The 17496-nt window shown below is 35.3% G+C and overlaps 1 protein-coding gene across 1 annotated transcript in view; it reads right to left on the reverse strand.

The window, feature by feature from the left end:
• Nucleotides 1–17496, reverse strand: part of LOC111001238 (CD151 antigen) — a 160760-nt gene that overhangs the window by 73127 nt on the left and 70137 nt on the right. The window contains exon 3 of the mRNA XM_045631995.1: nucleotides 15702–15742. The gene's annotated coding sequence lies outside the window, so the exon portion shown is untranslated. The remainder of the gene's footprint in view (nucleotides 1–15701; nucleotides 15743–17496) is intronic.

Here is a 17496-nt window from a genome sequence, read left to right on the forward strand (position 1 = left end):
ATATTTTGTGGGAATGGAAATAGAGAGAGTAAATAATTGTATCTGTATTTATCAAAGAGATTACATTGAAAAATTAATAGAGAAGTTTTGTATGAGTGATTCAAATCCTGCCAGTACCCCTGCAGATGTAAATGTTGTTATTTCAAAGAAAATGGATGAAAATATTATTAATTTTCCATACAGAGAAGCTATAGGGTCCTTGTTATTTTTGAGCTCTGTTTCAAGGCCTGACATTTCTTTTGCTGTAAATGTTTTGAGTAGATATGTAAACGATCCAAGTCAACAACATGTAAATGCCATTAAACGTGTTATTAGATACCTAATAAATACTAAAGATTTATATGTTATGGAGAAAGTAGTGATCTCACTGGCTATTCGGATTCAGATTTTGCAGGTGATGTAGATACGCGTAAGTCTACTACAGGTTATATTTTTAATATGAATGGGGGACCTATAACATGGTGTAGCCAGAAACAGAAGACTACTGCTCTCTCCACAACTGAAGCAGAATTTGTAGCTGCTTGTGAAGCTGCAAAAGAGATATTATGGTTACAGCAATTATTATTAGATTTAGGTGAAAATATTACATCTGTTCCATTGTATGTTGATAATCAGAGTGCAATTAAGTTAATTAGCAATCCTGTTTATCATAAGAAAACCAAACACATAGATGTGAAATTTAATTTTATAAGGGAAAAGGTTGAGTTGGGTGTAATTAAACTAAATTATATTCCTAGTAACAGTCAATTAGCAGATATGTTAACTAAAGCGTTACCAACTCAAGCTTTTATCTATTTAAGAGATCACATTTTGTTTTTCTTTTCACAACTCTAATTTCAGTAGGAGTTTATTTTTTTTATATTTGTACCTAGTTTAAATTTTAGTGGGAGTATTGAGCAATTTAAGTAAAATAGTTTTTGAAAATTTAACTAGGTGGCAACACTATATATGAAGAGTTGGTTGTAACTATGTGTTCTTGCTGTCATTCATCTTCTTACCAAATAAAAGTTATATTTGTGCTAATTACTATCGTTTCTTTGATAAACGACCCATAATCCTTCACGTATGTCAAAGAGAATTTGTATATATTTTATTTGCAATTATGGTACTGATTTTTAAATATATTTGTTGTTCTTTTTGTACTCAGACTAGCGGTACCTCACGTGTCACTTTATTTCAGCTAAATATCCTATTATTGTGAATATTTTTCTTACTTTTTTTTTAAATTCAAGACAAATTAACTCACAAATATTTACCAAATAAAAAATATACGATCATACTCAAATATTACTCAATTCAACCTCCTTTTTTTGAAGTTATTAAGTCTATGAAACACGTAACCACGCCGGAAGGCTTATATCGCCAAACTGGAATGATTTATTGGCAGCTTATGAATTTTGCTAACGACTCCAAAGATTTGGTGGCATATCGGCAAGACGTAAATATGAGTAATGCCTTCCGTATTATGAATGGGCACGGCTCAGCCCTCAGCGCCATCTATATTCCGAGAGTTCAAGTGTCGTTATGTTTCTGACATCTGCTAGTGACCGGTTTATAAGTAACATTTCCGCTTTTTGCTTGGGCGACTGGAATTGTCTTTTGTGAAATTATGTTTGTATGTACCTACTTATTGTGCCTATGCAATATTACCGACGGTTACACATTTCTTCAAGGGATACGGGCGTTGCTATTTTGGCCACGAATACTTATTTTGATTTTAAAAGGCCGCAACACACTTGAGATCCCTCTAGCATTGAGTGTATATGTACGGCGGTGCATGCATCTCATGAGCCTCCCGCTCCCCGCTTTCTATATAAAAAACCACTTTAATAATCCAAATATCATTTAACACGTAAAGCCTATGTTTTTTTTTATAAACAGGGGGCAAACAGGCAGGAGACTCACCTAATGTTAAGTGATACCAACCCGCCGCCCATGGACACTCTCAATGCTAGAGGGCTCGCGAGTGCGTTGCCTTTTATGAATTGGTAGATACGCTATTTTCTTGAAGGACTGTTCACGCATAGCTGTTGTCTTTCAACGTTGGATGGATAAAGTCATTTGTTTTTTTTTTGTACGATTAAGAAGCTAAATAATAACAGACTATACATGGCAGGAGGCTTCCTTATGTTATGTGGTAATATGGACACTCTCTCAATGCCAGAGGGCGCGCGAGTGCGTTGCATGCTTTATTAAGAATTGTCATGCTCTTTTCGTGAAGGACCCTAAGTCGAATTGGTAACAGATACGTAACCCTGCCTATTATTAAGTCATTAAAGTAAAATGAATCAGTGGCGCTAAAACCTTGTTGGTAGGTTATATACAGGCGTATATCTATATCGTTTCATGATCCTGTGTCACTCTCATCGACATGTGACATGATGATCAGCTTCCTGTGCCACGCCGTCGACTATTTGAGTTTGAGCGAATGTTAAATGAAATAGAAAAAAATGTCCATTGGAATCGACCCTACGACCTTAGGGATGACAATCGCATTCTGAAGCCACTAGGCCAACATTACTCTTTATTCATAAATATACTTATCCATCCACATATAGAAGATAGGTATATACTTTAAAAAGCCTAGCCTAACTAGTAATTTAAGTATAACTTAACAAAAAATACTAAAATAGATATAATGAGAGAATAAACAAAGTAGCAAGCATTAAAATGTTCATCGTGAATCCGGAAATAATTATTACAGTCGAATTCCCGGCTTGATATAAGCCATATGCCTGGTAATTTCAAACACATGAGTAGTTGTTTAACATTACAGTAATTAAAGATTGCATTTGTACTTTTACAGAAAATAAAAATTATATTATTGTATTCTCAGGTCTTCTATTTCAGCGACTGTGAAAAATTTAGTTCTTTAACGGATATATTATGACTTTATTACGTTAAAATAAATATGTTTTAGTACATTTCTTATTTATTTTAAATTGTTACCGACGTGCATTGTTTTTCGTATCCCAAAGAAATTTCGTTTACATATTATAGTAAATAGTATTACTATGTTCATACATTAGTCGTTAAACTACTCTATTCTTATTTTAGAAAAATGATACCTGCAGATTCCACATAGACTAGTAATTCTTATGCCCCTAGAATATAACATACCTAATTGTTAATTATAATAAATTGAATTGTTCACTTTGAAATTACAAGGAAATTGTTAACGAAACACAGTAAGTGAATTTCCAAAACATATAATAAAAAAGTAAGAAATAATAAAAAAAACTGAAAAATTTAAATTCCAAATAATTTTCATAAATATTCGTATCAAAGTCGAGGGGCGAAAGGGGCGTTGGCCTCACCTTAGGAAACACTTCGACGTTTTTCTTATCTACATTTTATATAAATGTGCTGATTTTAAAACATGGCTGAAAAGTTAAATATAAAAAAACCTACTTACTATAAAAATGCACACGTCAGTATTGTGTCACGTCAAAATGCAACGTTAATATGTTACTAATATTAGATTTCTTTGGAAATCAAACTTTTCATCGACTGAGGTTTAATAATTGTCTCGAAAAGACGGAAATACAAGGAAAAATGAAATGCACCTTAAAAGTTTCTGGTGGAATAAATTTTTTCCGACAAATTGTGTCTTGCAAAATGTAATAATGTGAATTAAATATGTAGAAAAAAATAATACAATATACATTTACTTAGACATTGCAACTACATTACAACTCTTAATTATCGATTATTATTTATATTGATTGGGAAATCGGACCCCAACGGGGCATAAAGCGAATACATTTCTACGTCAGCTTCATTCGTCTTTTTTTCTGACATATACTATTAATGACTTATAAAAGTTTCAAAGCACGTGTTATAATGTACAATAATGTACGGTCAAAAGTCGAAAGCATTACTCAACAGTTGAATAGTTAAGTTGCAGGCTAACACTGCGATGTAGATATTGAAATTCGCTACGGCTAATCAAAGTTATTCACATAGAATATACGTTGTAGACTTTGCCCTGAAGTTATTCATTCAAGTGACCATGTACTTGAGTCGGAATTGCACCCGCAAAGGCGAGACCAAGTATTGGGAACATGCAATAAAGTGCAACGTGTTTACACACTCTATCTTCGCTCGGGTGAATTTACACAAACACTTCTAGTTCTAAATGCTTCAGGACGACGGGATTTGTTAAAGGTTAATTGTTTTACATAAAGGGTTATTAATGCATAGCGTCAATCTTATTTAAGCTAATAACTAATAAGAGGTCACTGAAGCAAATGAATGGTGCCAAAGTTGTAATTGCAACGCATTAGTGAAGATTTAAATACATAGACTATAAACGCGATGCGATGTAAAATTAACCATTTTGACGTTAAATTTTTTATTATTAATTTCGATGTACTGTACAACAATGTGTTCGATATTTCCGGAGTAGTTGCTGCAAGGGTCCGGCGGGAGACCAAACGCCCCCTTTTTAGTAAAGGAGAGATTTGACACTCCCCTGACTTTCTATCTTCGGCCAAAGAACTACCTAATCACGTGCCTGACAAGCATATCCTACCTAAGTAGAATCCATGTAGGAGTTCTATGTATTAAAAAATATACATGTTCGATATACGATATACTAAGTTTTTCGACACTTTGTTACCTTTGATCCTGAGTCTTTTGAACATAAATGTCACGAGGTCTAGAAAATTGATGAACACTTATTCGATATCGCTAGACAGATCAACTAAAGACCAGGTCTTACTTCACTATCACTATCACTTAGGCGCAGATGCTTGCCGCCACTAACACGACATTCAGAAATGAAGAGCGCGACTGAAAAAGCACACATTGCGATTTTATAAATAAACTATTTTGACGTTACGTTTTTAACTATTAATTTCCACAAAATATGTGTATTCATTATAAAATTGCTTTAAAAATTGATTGTTATTAAGATCAAAGATTCACTGGCATTAAGAAAGGATGTACTCCGTAAAATTACGTAAATTATACTTAGCTATGCTTATTATGTGTTAAAGCGTTTCTCACATAAGACAACCTATTCAGTGCATGATCTTGTTTTGATTCCTATACCTTACATCCGACTGGCTTTAAGAGTTATGTAATAGAGACTGCACCTGTGTCCGCCCATTGTTTGTGCACTATAATATCTTCGGGAAGATTCTCAACAGTGATAAGCTGTCTGCGCCAAAGAGGATTTTATTTTGTGATAAAACTATTTGTGTTTCATTGAAATAGAATGTCTTTCTTGATTAGTTCATTTACTGCGCTTTTCTCGGATCCGAGTGGTGCGGTGTCGTAGTAGCGTAGTAGTAGTACCACCCACTCGGACTCGGTCTGTTTATTTTTTTAAACCATTGCCATCACTGGCTCTCAGATCCGAGTATTCGGCACCCAATGTGCTATATGCAGAGCAATCGGATCCAAAAAATGGACATTTACATTGCCAGAAGTCTTGCAAATCGTTGGATAGGTCCGTTCCTTTAAGAATTTCGAATAGATCACATATCCTCTCGAGAGAGTGGTACTGCCCCGTTATTGCCTGCCTATGAAGCTTGAAGGCAACAACATTGCACTCTTTGTATGCAATTAGCGCTTGATCCTACAGTAAAGGTAAACATTAGGAGGAAACCGGCATGTGTCATAAAACATCGATGACGTGTGTCAGACGGAAAGATAACCTTCTTGTCTATAAAATGAATATATTCTGACACAATCTGAGGCCCATTTAGGGCTACAACCCTGAACTATTGTCAGTATTAAGATTTTCATTGGCTTTGCAATTTTCCGTTATGTGCAAAGAGTTAAAAACAAATATCAAACAAAGATATTAACCGATGTTAAAGTTCTCTTTTAGGTACTTTCTTAGAAACCTATTGCTCTTGAAACGTATAATAACATTGAAAATGTCTAGATATTTTCCTATATTCCTATAATATAGGATATTGAGCCGTCATCTTTTCACTTATCTAAGAGAAGTGGGATATACAGATAATGACTAGTACCTATTGGTTAAAGTACATGTATGGTCTGGTATTAAATTTTAAGAACTTTTAGATAATTAGTGCTTATTTTAATGTAATCGAAACGAATAGCTGTATTCATTAGTTAAAGGTTATTTCGTTCACAATAAACCAATTCGAATCTCAGGCTTTATATGTATAATTCTAAATAAAAATGCACAAAGAAAAACGGATGAATAAGTGCTTCGTTTTAAGAGGTTCGAAGTCATACAGTTTGTGTAGGCATGACTTTATTCGCCATTATTTATTAGCCATCACTGGCTCTCAGATCCGAGTATTCGGCACCCAATGTGCTATATGCCGAGCAATCGGATCCGAAAAATGGACGTTGACATTGCCAGAAGTCTTGCAAATCTTTGCCACGCGCAGCCAGAGGTTGGATAGATCCGTTCCTTTAAGAATTTCGAAGCGATGAGATCACATAACCTCTCTGACGAGAGACAGTGGTACTGCCCCGTTATTGCCTGACTATGAAGTTTGAAGGCCACAACATTGCACTCTTTGTATGCAATTAGCGCTTGATCCTATAGTGAAGGTAAACATCTTGAGGAGACCGGCATGTGTCATAAAACATCGATGACGTGTGTCAGACGGAAATATCACCTTCTTGTCTGTACTATTTGTAAATTAAATATGTTCTAATGACACCATCTGAGGCCCATTTAGGGCTACAACCCTGAACTATTGTCAGTATTAAGATTTTCATTGGCTTTGCAATTTTCCGTTATGTGCAAAGAGTTAAAAACAAATATCAAACAAAGATATTAACCGATGTTAAAGTTCTCTTTTAGGTACTTTCTTAGAAACCTATTGCTCTTGAAACGTATAATAACATTGAAAATGTCTAGACTATTTCCCGGATATTGAGCCGTCATCTTTTCACTTATCTAAGAGAAGTGGGATATACAGATAATGACTAGTACCTATTGGTTAAAGTACATGTATGGTCTGGTATTAAATTTTAAGAACTTTTAGATAATTAGTGCTTATTTTAATGTAATCGAAACGAATAGCTGTATTCATTAGTTAAAGGTTATTTCGTTCACAATAAACCAATTCGAATCTCAGGCTTTATATGTATAATTCTAAATAAAAACGCACAAAGAAAAACGGATGAATAAGTGCTTCGTTTTAAGAGGTTCGAAGTCATACAGTTTGTGTAGGCATGACTTTATTTTCGGTCGTTCGTAACCAATTAAAAATATATATATATACTAGCGGATCCGACAGACGTTGTCCTGTCTATACGTCTTTAATTTGAAAATTTCAAACTTTTTTTAATAAGCTAAAACATTCTGGACCATTTTGATGAAAATTATTATTCAAATGTTATGACAATATCTAACGATCCAGCACCTGGTCTACAATAACACAATGATAACAAAACTTTTTTTTAATTTGATCGCAGCGCTAACTGTCGGGACAGACTAAAATTAAAATTCGAATATTATTTAAAATTTGACAGTGCGATGGTAGCGCCGTCTATCGGATCCAATGTAAAACATTCCAAAATCAACAACTACTAATTAATTAAAAAAACCATTGTCCAGCGGACAAAATTGTGAATCTAAACCATTCTCGAATCTCCACAAACACACACAAAAAATTTCATCAAAATTGGTCCAGTCGTTTAGGAGGAGTTCAGTCACATACACACGCACACAAGAAATATATATATTAAGACTAGCGGATCCGACAGACGTTGTCTTGTCTATACGTCTTTAATTTGAAAATTTCAAACTTTTTTTAATAAGCTAATACATTCTGGACCATTTTGATGAAAATTATTATTCAAATGTTATGACAATATCTAACGATCCAGCACATGGTCTACAATAACACAATGATACAAAACTTTTTTTTAATTTGATCGCAGCGCTAACTGTCGGGACAGACTAAAATTAAAATTCGAATATTATTTAAAATTTGACAATGCGATGGTAGCGCCGTCTGTCGGATCCAATGTAAAACATTCCAAAATCAACAACTACTAATTAATTAAAAAAAAACATTGTCCAGCGGACAAAATTGTGAATCTAAACCATTCTCGAATCTCCACGAACACACACAAAAAATTTCATCAAAATTGGTCAAGTCGTTTAGGAGGAGTTCAGTCACATACATACACACGCACACAAGAAATATATATATTAAGATATATATCATGTTTTGTCATTTTTATATCCTTTATCCTATTTTTTATTATATATATTACCGTTATATATTTTACATCCCCATCGTATCACTAGCTTTAGTACGTAACTTAAATTACATATAAATATATTTTAAGGAATGTATAATTAAGTTTGTTATATAGGAGGTGGGAACCCTGATACAGGTATTTTTTACGTAAAAAGGTCCCCAAATCTTACACTTTGTAATGCATATGTACTTATAATGAATAAACACATTTTTTATATTTACTGAAATAAATAGAGGATATGTCCTACTAGTTATAGTCCTTTTCACTGTCCATTTTAATTGGTTTATTTATTTCCATTCTTTATGTATAAGTTATTAGATATCATATGTAGTATTGAACTTCTTGCGCTCACATTTTTTTTCCTTACATTGGTTGTCGGAGAAGAGATCACCCGAAAGTGACTGAGTGAGTTTTTTGGAAATAAATACAATGAGTAGCTAATGACATTCAATGAAAACAAATCAGTGACTAAAATATAAGAATAATAAATAACATTTTATGGGATTATAAGTCTCGTCTGTAATAATTCTAATTATCTTTTGGACGCTTTGGGAATAATGATGAATATAGATCAATGTAGAATATTAATACAATGTCGATCAGAGCCCTAGTACAGTAAATGAAGCTGCGCTGTCTAGTAATTACTCGCCTTTGTGAATGCATGCCATCCATAACGGATTGCTCTGAGGAATCTTTTCAACGTTTGTAATGAAAATAATATCATGAAAGTTTTACGGAAAATATTGGAGTAATATCTATCACCTGTTTATCTGTTTTGTGTTCAATGGTTTATAGGGCATGCATTTATCTTCTGATAAGGTATCTTTATGCGTCTCGTAAGTTTATAATTAGCATGTAATAAGGTCCTTAATTACATTATAAAAAATACGTATCAAAATTTTATTAGAAACGTACCTAAAAAATATATTGTTTGTAAAAAAAAATTGGTGAAAACATGATTTAGGTATAGTTTTTCTCACCAGCACGTTGAATCAATTTATTACACCATATAAATACATCCTTTATATACACATAACTATTAAGAATTAATTTATATTAATTAACCCAAGCAATTTAATTGTATCGCGTTTCTCTATATGCCTATTGCAGACGCCTTATCTGTTTCTTCGTGTCAGACGCGACTCGAGTATTAAAATTACACTACAAGTACTTGGGAATTGAACTCTGAATTTCCAACTTACATTCTATATACAAGCGTGATGTAGATCTTGAAGAAGGCTCAGCGCTGTAGGAGCCCGGTACCATACAAGTGACAGAGGGACTATTTGTACTGAAGAAAGAGTAATCACAGATTTACTGTAAAATAATAAATAAAATATCCATATAAATCTTTCATTTCAAACTAAATGCATTTACTATAGTCCTCTCAAACTGAGTAAGCAAAAGGTAAATCAGCAGTTTCGTTAAGAACATCTAAGTAGCTTAACTATTTGCAAAAGCTCTCACGAATGAACTTCCTAAAGAATTCTTTCTGATTCCGTTTGCTTTTAAAAGTCTCTGCAAAGGGTCTACATTATTAAACTACAGCTAAAGACCGGATTTCGTAAAATTAAATCAGTCGCATTACTCTGTTAACTAAAAAATTTGTTCTTCGCTCCATCCTTTTAATATCACGAACAGATACTACAAAAATATTTCTGACCTTTTTACTACTAAATAGACTTACAATATGGATATTCAACGTTGGTTTATTAGTCCGCGCCATTCCAAGGTTCCAATTAGTTTATAAAAAAGGAAAATTAACGGAGAATGACAGCTGACATTTAGTCATTAGGGAGGCATCATAAGATACATATGTCATGTGTTTTTTTTTTATATAGAACTAGGGACAAACTGGCAGGAGGCTCTCCTGATGGTAAGTGATACCGCTGCCGTAGCCCTCTGGAGCTCGCGAGTGCGTTGCTGTCCTTTTGAGAATTGGTACGCTATTTCTTGACGGACCCTAAGTCGAATTGTTTCAGAAATACTTTAATGGGCAGCTGGTTCTACATAGTGCAAACTTAAGCTTAATCGGCGTTAAAAAACGCTCAATTATACGAAGACAGAGGTTGAAGTGATACGGGTAGAATTTCGTATTTTGGCTCTACGTCCGATGATGACACATTATACCTACTGCTAAAACTCAATTTTTGCAGTAGGTTTAAATCAGAACAACTCCTCTGAACACTCTTCTAAATGAAGTGGCAGAGAGACAGACTTCTTTACGGAACGCCAATGATCCAAGCCAGTCGGACAGGTGGCAGGATTTAAGAAAAATACATATATAAGGTAAGAAAATAATATCGTAACATTTTAATTAAAATTATTATTTTGCTAAACTGAAACGAAGACAGTTGTACGGAGACACTTTGGTTTGAAATTAAAGTTTGTCAAGTTTGTCAATTTAAGCAAGAAATGTAATACGAACTTTTAGATCATTTAGGTTTCAAAAGGAAACTCAAGATTTTGCAAACGGTATAAATAAGTGTAACTTTATATTGCTGAGGTTTTTTACGATTATACGTAATGTTGACGATATTTTGTACTTAATAATTCTAAGTCTAAAATAGTATTAAAAATGATCATGAAACAGATTGCGAAATCTGAGGCCCGGACTTAAGGAGGTTTTAGTGCCATTGCTTTTTGAAATTAACGCGGGGAACATCACTTCAGATGTTATTAAATACAAGAAAAAGAAGCCTAACGATTAAATCGTTGTATTTTTTAGATAAGAATTATTAAAAATATTGGTGTGCGCTAACTGCTAACTAACTCTGCGCTGTCATTTTTCTAAATGTAAGATTTAATAACTAGTCTTGTTATTCATAATTATTACTTGTTTACGGCATCCCTTACATAATTTATAAGTGTGTCATAATGAATAAAACTAATGAATAAACAAAGATAGAAAATATAAACATGAACAGAAGTACATACATGTCATGAAAGGATAATAAATGTATTTATGTAAATAAATAAATAAATAAATACATAAATAAAATATAAGATGACATTTCTTCTTTATGTCCTATAACCCCTAGGTGGGGCAGAGGGCGTCCACAGCGAGCCTCCATCCCGTTCGGTCTTGCGCCTCGTGCTTCACCTCGCTCCAAGTCCTACCAGCTCTCTTTACCTCGTCCGCTATTGTACGGCGCCAGGTTTGTTTGGGACGGCCACGCCTTCGCTTTCCTTGCGGGTTCCAATCAAGCGCCTGTTTGGGAATATGACTGGGATCCCTTCGAAGTGTATGGCCTATCCAATTCCACTTGCGCCTCTTGATCTGCTGACTGATCGGGGTTTCTCGGCAGCGCTCCCAAAGTTGCTCGTTGGAGATTTTTTCAGGCCAGTAGATACCCAGAATATGGCGAAGACAGCGGTTGACGAAGACTTGGAGTCGGTGCGAGATGTCTTTGGTGACCTTCCACGTTTCACATCCATAAAGCAGCACAGACTTGACGTTGGATCCGAATATTTTAAACTTGATTCGACGCGTCAGCATCCGTGACTGCCATACAGGCCGAAGTTGTGCAAAGGTTGCTCGGGCCTTGGCAATGCGTGAGGCGATATCCTCCTCTGTACCTCCATTTTCAGACACGACGCTTCCGAGGTAAACAAAGTTTTTAACAATCTCCACGCTCTCCCCTCCCATCCGCAATGGGGTGCGGTTATCAACTCCAACACGCATTTCTTTAGTTTTCCGGGTGTTGATTTTGAGTCCCGCCAGTCCCGCCTCGCGTTCCAGGTCGTCTAACTTGGATTGCATGTCACGGTGCGTGTGACTTAGCAGACATAGGTCATCGGCATAATCCAGATCTTCCAATATGTTGGTTAATCCCCACTCTATGCCGCGGCGCTTGCTCTGATGTGTGCGATGCATAATCCCGTCGAGAACAACCAGGAAAAGTAGTGGCGAGAGTAAGCAGCCTTGTCGGACGCCCGCGTGTACTTGAATATCGTCTGAGACGAGGCCATTGTGAGTCACTCTACAAGAATAGTTCTGATAGCTGGCCTTTACTAAGTTGATTATCTTTGGCGGGACACCAATGACAGAGAGTCGCGACCATATGCTGTTCCAACTCAGCGTATCGAAAGCTTTTTCAAAGTCAACAAAGGTAAGATAAATCCCCCTCTGCCATTCTGATGCCTGTTCGAGGATGATACGAAGAGTATTAATTTGGTCAGTACATGAGCGATTAGGCCGGAAGCCAGCTTGTTCAATGCGGAGGAGGGGCTCGATGGCTCCAGACAGCCTGTCCAAGATAATTCTGCAAAAAACCTTGGAAGGGACTGAGAGCAAAGTGATACCTCTCCAATTGCTACAGTGGCTAAGATCACCTTTTTTGGGCACAGTTATAAGTAGGCCCCTATTCCAGTCTTCCGGAAGCTTCTCGCTTGTCCAGATTTTGCCAATCAAAGGTGTCAGCGCGTCGACGGTGGTAGCCAAGTCCGCTTTTAGCATTTCTGCCGCTATCAAGTCAAGACCTGGTGCTTTACCAGTCTTAAGCCCCATGACCGCTCTCGCTACTTCATCACGTGTGGGTGTTTCGATATCGATGTGAAGTAGCCTGGGTGGTGGAGATGTGTCTTGCGGGACACCAGGAGTGGGCAATTCTGTGGGACGAAACGTTTCCTGAAAGTGCTCACGCCAGCGTCGCAGTTGCCCTTCTGATGTTACAATGAGCTGACCGCCTTTTGATTTTAGAGGCTTCTTACGCTGACTTCTCTTTCCTGCCAAAATTTTAGTTGCCTTATATAGGTCTCTCATGTTGCCGGTGTTTGCTGCAATTTGCGCTTGGTCAGCAATACCGTCAACCCACAACCTTCTGTCATTTCGCGAGCTGCGATAGATTTTCTTACGAATCTGTCGATACTGCTGCCTGAGGTCGGCTTGTAGTAGCTCGTCGTTGGTTCCTAGCAGTCTTAGGTGGAGTTCCCTACGGTCGTTTATCAGCTGCCAAGTGGTTTGTGAAATCCATTCCTCGCGCGAGTGTTTAGTGTGACCTAATACGAAAGAGCTGGTCTCTGTGTAGGCCACTTTGATGCGTTTCCACTCTTCGTCTATTGAGTCATCGTCACTGTGAAGTCCGGCGAAGCGGTTACGGAGCTCAAGCCTGAACTTGTTCATAGTTTCAGGATCACATTTAGATGATGACATTTGCATGCCTATTTATATGTGGCGGATTTTCGTAATTTATGTAACTAATTGTAAGATTTTTTAACAAAAATAGTTATTTTTAAGTAAAATAACATAAAATTTAAATTACTTTATCTTTACCGTACAAAAATCACACTATTTATATAACTTCAAAAATCCAATTTCAGTACGTTTAGAGTTAATCTTTTATTTAGATATACGCAGCTGGGGCATATCGTACTATGTAACGATATCTCTACTTATATGGAATGTATTCTTTAATAATGTAAGTGTTTTACTTTGTCGAAGAATGGTCGAGTAAAAAATTCAGGCTTTGCGGATAAAGGATTATTGTGTGTTGCTTGCCGACCGCCGCGCCGGATGCCAGTTCATTGGGAATTTTTCATGAAAATTTTGTTTACAGCTTCTCTCCGTTTTTTGTATATCATTTAATAATAATTATTAGCTGAGGTTTTAACTCGGGTTTTAATTACAAAAGTGAAAGTACAGTATGGAATATTTCATACTTTGTATCCCCAGTTGAGACAAGACACTTAAAAGTTTTTCAACTACTTTAGAATGTCTGTGGATTCATTTGATGAATTAGTTAGTCTAGGTTGCCCGCCGAGAGAAAGAGATGGGTACTCAGGAAAAGGGAGGGAATGGCACGCAGTCGGCAGCAACCGCTTGTCTGGTGGGTCGGGCAGCTCTAAGCAGTCGACCGCAGAGCGACTGCCCCAACCGTTCAGGAACTGCTCGAGAGGTCCGTGTATTGCGGATATTAATTTAATATGGAAACTGCAAATCTATAGAGCAGTCGATCTCTGCTGCAACATTAGGTCCGTCTATGGCCAACGTTGGAGAGATTTATAAATTCTCGCAGTGGTGCATTTGTTTCATTATTTTTTTTTAGTTCCAAGTCTGTCAAATCTACATTTGCAAACTTAGAACAATGATTGTTTAGTCAGGCATCGAACGCAGGGCAATTACGTCAAGGTGTGCAAGAGTTTTGGAGAATGCTAAAATTTTTTTTTTTGAAACAAACTATGTACGTATAATATGTATGAATGAAAAGAAGTTGACCTGGTGCGTTCACCATGCTACTATCATTTTAACACTCGCTTACCTTAGGAAACATCCTAAAGAAATCGGCATGCCTAAGACCCAAAACGTCCGGGGCGTGTTCGCACTGGCTGATTACTTTCTTACTTATTTGAAAAAAGAATATCCCGAAACAGATAAAGAAATCTGATCAAGACCTTAAAGATTGTAGTGCGACTCTATTTAACTGCTTCCAAAACGCATATCATAGACAAAACCACTTAGATATCTATCTCTCATCTTATCTATCTTGTAGATTGATGTATCTACTATCGACTTTCTTAGCACTAGAAAGAAATTTCAAGCAAAAGCATTCTTAAAAACTTTAGCTAGCAGCGTAGTTTTAATGTTTGTACTTAAGCTTAAGTAGCTGTTTCATGGTCTTATCATACAATCGGGTACTTGGAGAAAATGGCACCAACATAGTGAACTTCTTAAAAATAATTTTATTTTTATAATGCACTGCTGTAAAAATAAAATTATTTTTACACTATTGTTGAGTTTCATCAGGTTACATAATTCTACCATGTTTATGGAAGATCTGTCAAATGTCTAAAATCTATATCATCAAATATTCATTTATGTAAAATAATTAGCCATAATGATTATACCTAATAGGACTATTCCGACTAGTAATAAATAATGAAGCGAATTTTCTTAATCCCGTTAGTAATCAATACGGAGTATGCCTTTATGTAACGATATACAAACTCAGAATTAACAAGTTTCACGTGGAAGCAAACTAGAGAACTTAAAAGAAGAGGAAATGATTACATCCAGTTTAAGCCTTCTTAAAATATGAACATGCCCAAATAATAATTGAAATTGCCTATTGATGTATGTTATAATAATAATAATAATAAAAGTTATATGAATGACGTAATATCTCGTGAAAACTCATTAGCGTGCAACTATTTATTTTGTTTAAGAAAGTTTTTAAGATCCGGTAATAATATCATCGTGATTCATTCAGTTTTCTCATTTTCTTGCGTCTCTATTTTATTATTGTCATATTCAATGTTTACTTATTTTTTAATTGCTTTGGTTTTTTATATTAATTATGTATGATATAACTATGCGTCTTATGTATTTTTGCACTTCTTACGCTTCACTTATATTTTTTCTAACAGTTGTTGTCTGGAAGAGATAGCTCCAAAGCGATAAAACCACCAGTTACACACTTTATTATTTAATTATGTCAATTGTATTATATTATAGTAAAAAGCTAAATATCTTAGCAATTATCTTCAAAACTTACGATATTTGTCAGGTCTGGTTTCTTGATCTTAATGCCCTTATCTGTAACAAAAGATTTTATAATTAATAAATATAACTATATTAATAGTTAACGTTAGAATCTATAAGCATATTGGGTAAAACATCAGTTTCCTGTGTGTCAGACACAGATTTTACTTAAAAACGATTTAAAAAATTATTTCGATTCAATTCAATTCATAAAAAACACATCATATTTGCTGAAACAGCAGAATGGCGAGCGCTAAAATACCAAATGCCCTATCAAAGTGGAAATCCTGAACATTTGTTGGAAATACTACTGACAACAGTTCGTACCCACGCAAAGGTAAGCTTTGTGCAAAATAATTTATGAACTTTGTGCTCCTTTGTTAATTCTGTACGTCTCTATTTAAAGTGTGCAAATGAAATAAAGGAATAAAAACTAGTGCTTGTAAAAACAACGTTTATAATTATAATAATATGATAGCAAATTCTTAAAAGGCCGACAACACACTTGCGCATTGAAAGTGTCCATAGGCGGCGGTACCACTTAACATCAGGTTCCTCCTTCCCGTTTGCCCCATAAAAAATACAAGAATTAACTTAACCACATTTTAAACATTTGTATAACTTATAATGGACAATGCAATTCTTGTCACTTCGTTGAGTGTTAAACTGAATATATCAGTCTTTAACACAACATTATTAAGTGTAAGTGTATACAATGCACGTGTAATTGGTGCATCTTCCAGCAATTTAGCGCGTACCGTTGCAGAGCCAGTAATTGTTGCCTACTGCTTCTCACTCTTTTGCATTATGCATCCAGTATAGCATCCAGATTCCTCTTACCGTGTAACGAACCATATCCAAAATGAATGTCGGATGCATAACCGGGTAGAACGGGTAAACTCCATCAGAAATATTACTTGTAAAAAATAGTCTCGCAACTCAGTAAAAAGTTGGGAGATCCATGTAATACCGGATCGGCTATCATTCAGCCCCTACTCAAATCTTATGTCTTAAGTTATCATTTAGCTAACCTTAAAATATGTTAAAGTGTCTGTATTAATATTTAAAATCATTTATGTTTATTAACTGGTATGCTTGGTCACTAAATCGGACTTCTAATTTTACCTACAATGAAGTAAAGGTCAAAAAGGCCTGAAATTCTCCGAGAAAAGGATGGTACAGCCGTATCGCCTCATCATATCAAGAGTTAACTTGCGAAGTCGTCTTTTTATAGGGTCATGATCGCCTCTATACCTATTAGAAAATCGTTTGGTTATACCCAAGATGATGCATAAATTCCTATATATATTTTTCTACAGGTATTTGTCAAGCGACTTTCCTACATTTAAATGTAAGTAATCTTTATAATAATCTTACTTAAATATTAATAAAATATATTATTTATAAGTAGTAGCTACAAATTTACGATTAAATCTTACCGCCTTATGTCAATTGGAAAATGATAACATTAGTTGTGTGGTGCACTTAGATTATTAAACTATATATAAGCAAAAATTAAAAAAAAACATTTGGTGCCTTTAACGCTGTCATTTCCACGCTGTATTGCGATATGTATTCATTAAGCAAGAACAGCACCAGTATTGGGGTCACGGTATTTTCTACCAGGCGCCAAATTCAATCTTAAATTAGCCCAAGTAGTTAAAATCCAACAATTGTTTGTACATACAAAATTCGAATAAATATAAAATTTATATTGTTCGTTACTAATCAATTAATGTTACTGCAACGTAATCCTATATGGTATAAAAATGCTATGTAGTGAAAGCGTGGACGTGAAGAATTTTCAA

This window comes from Pieris rapae, chromosome 17 (assembly GCF_905147795.1).
Source record: "Pieris rapae chromosome 17, ilPieRapa1.1, whole genome shotgun sequence".
NCBI classification, from domain to species: domain Eukaryota; kingdom Metazoa; phylum Arthropoda; class Insecta; order Lepidoptera; family Pieridae; genus Pieris; species Pieris rapae.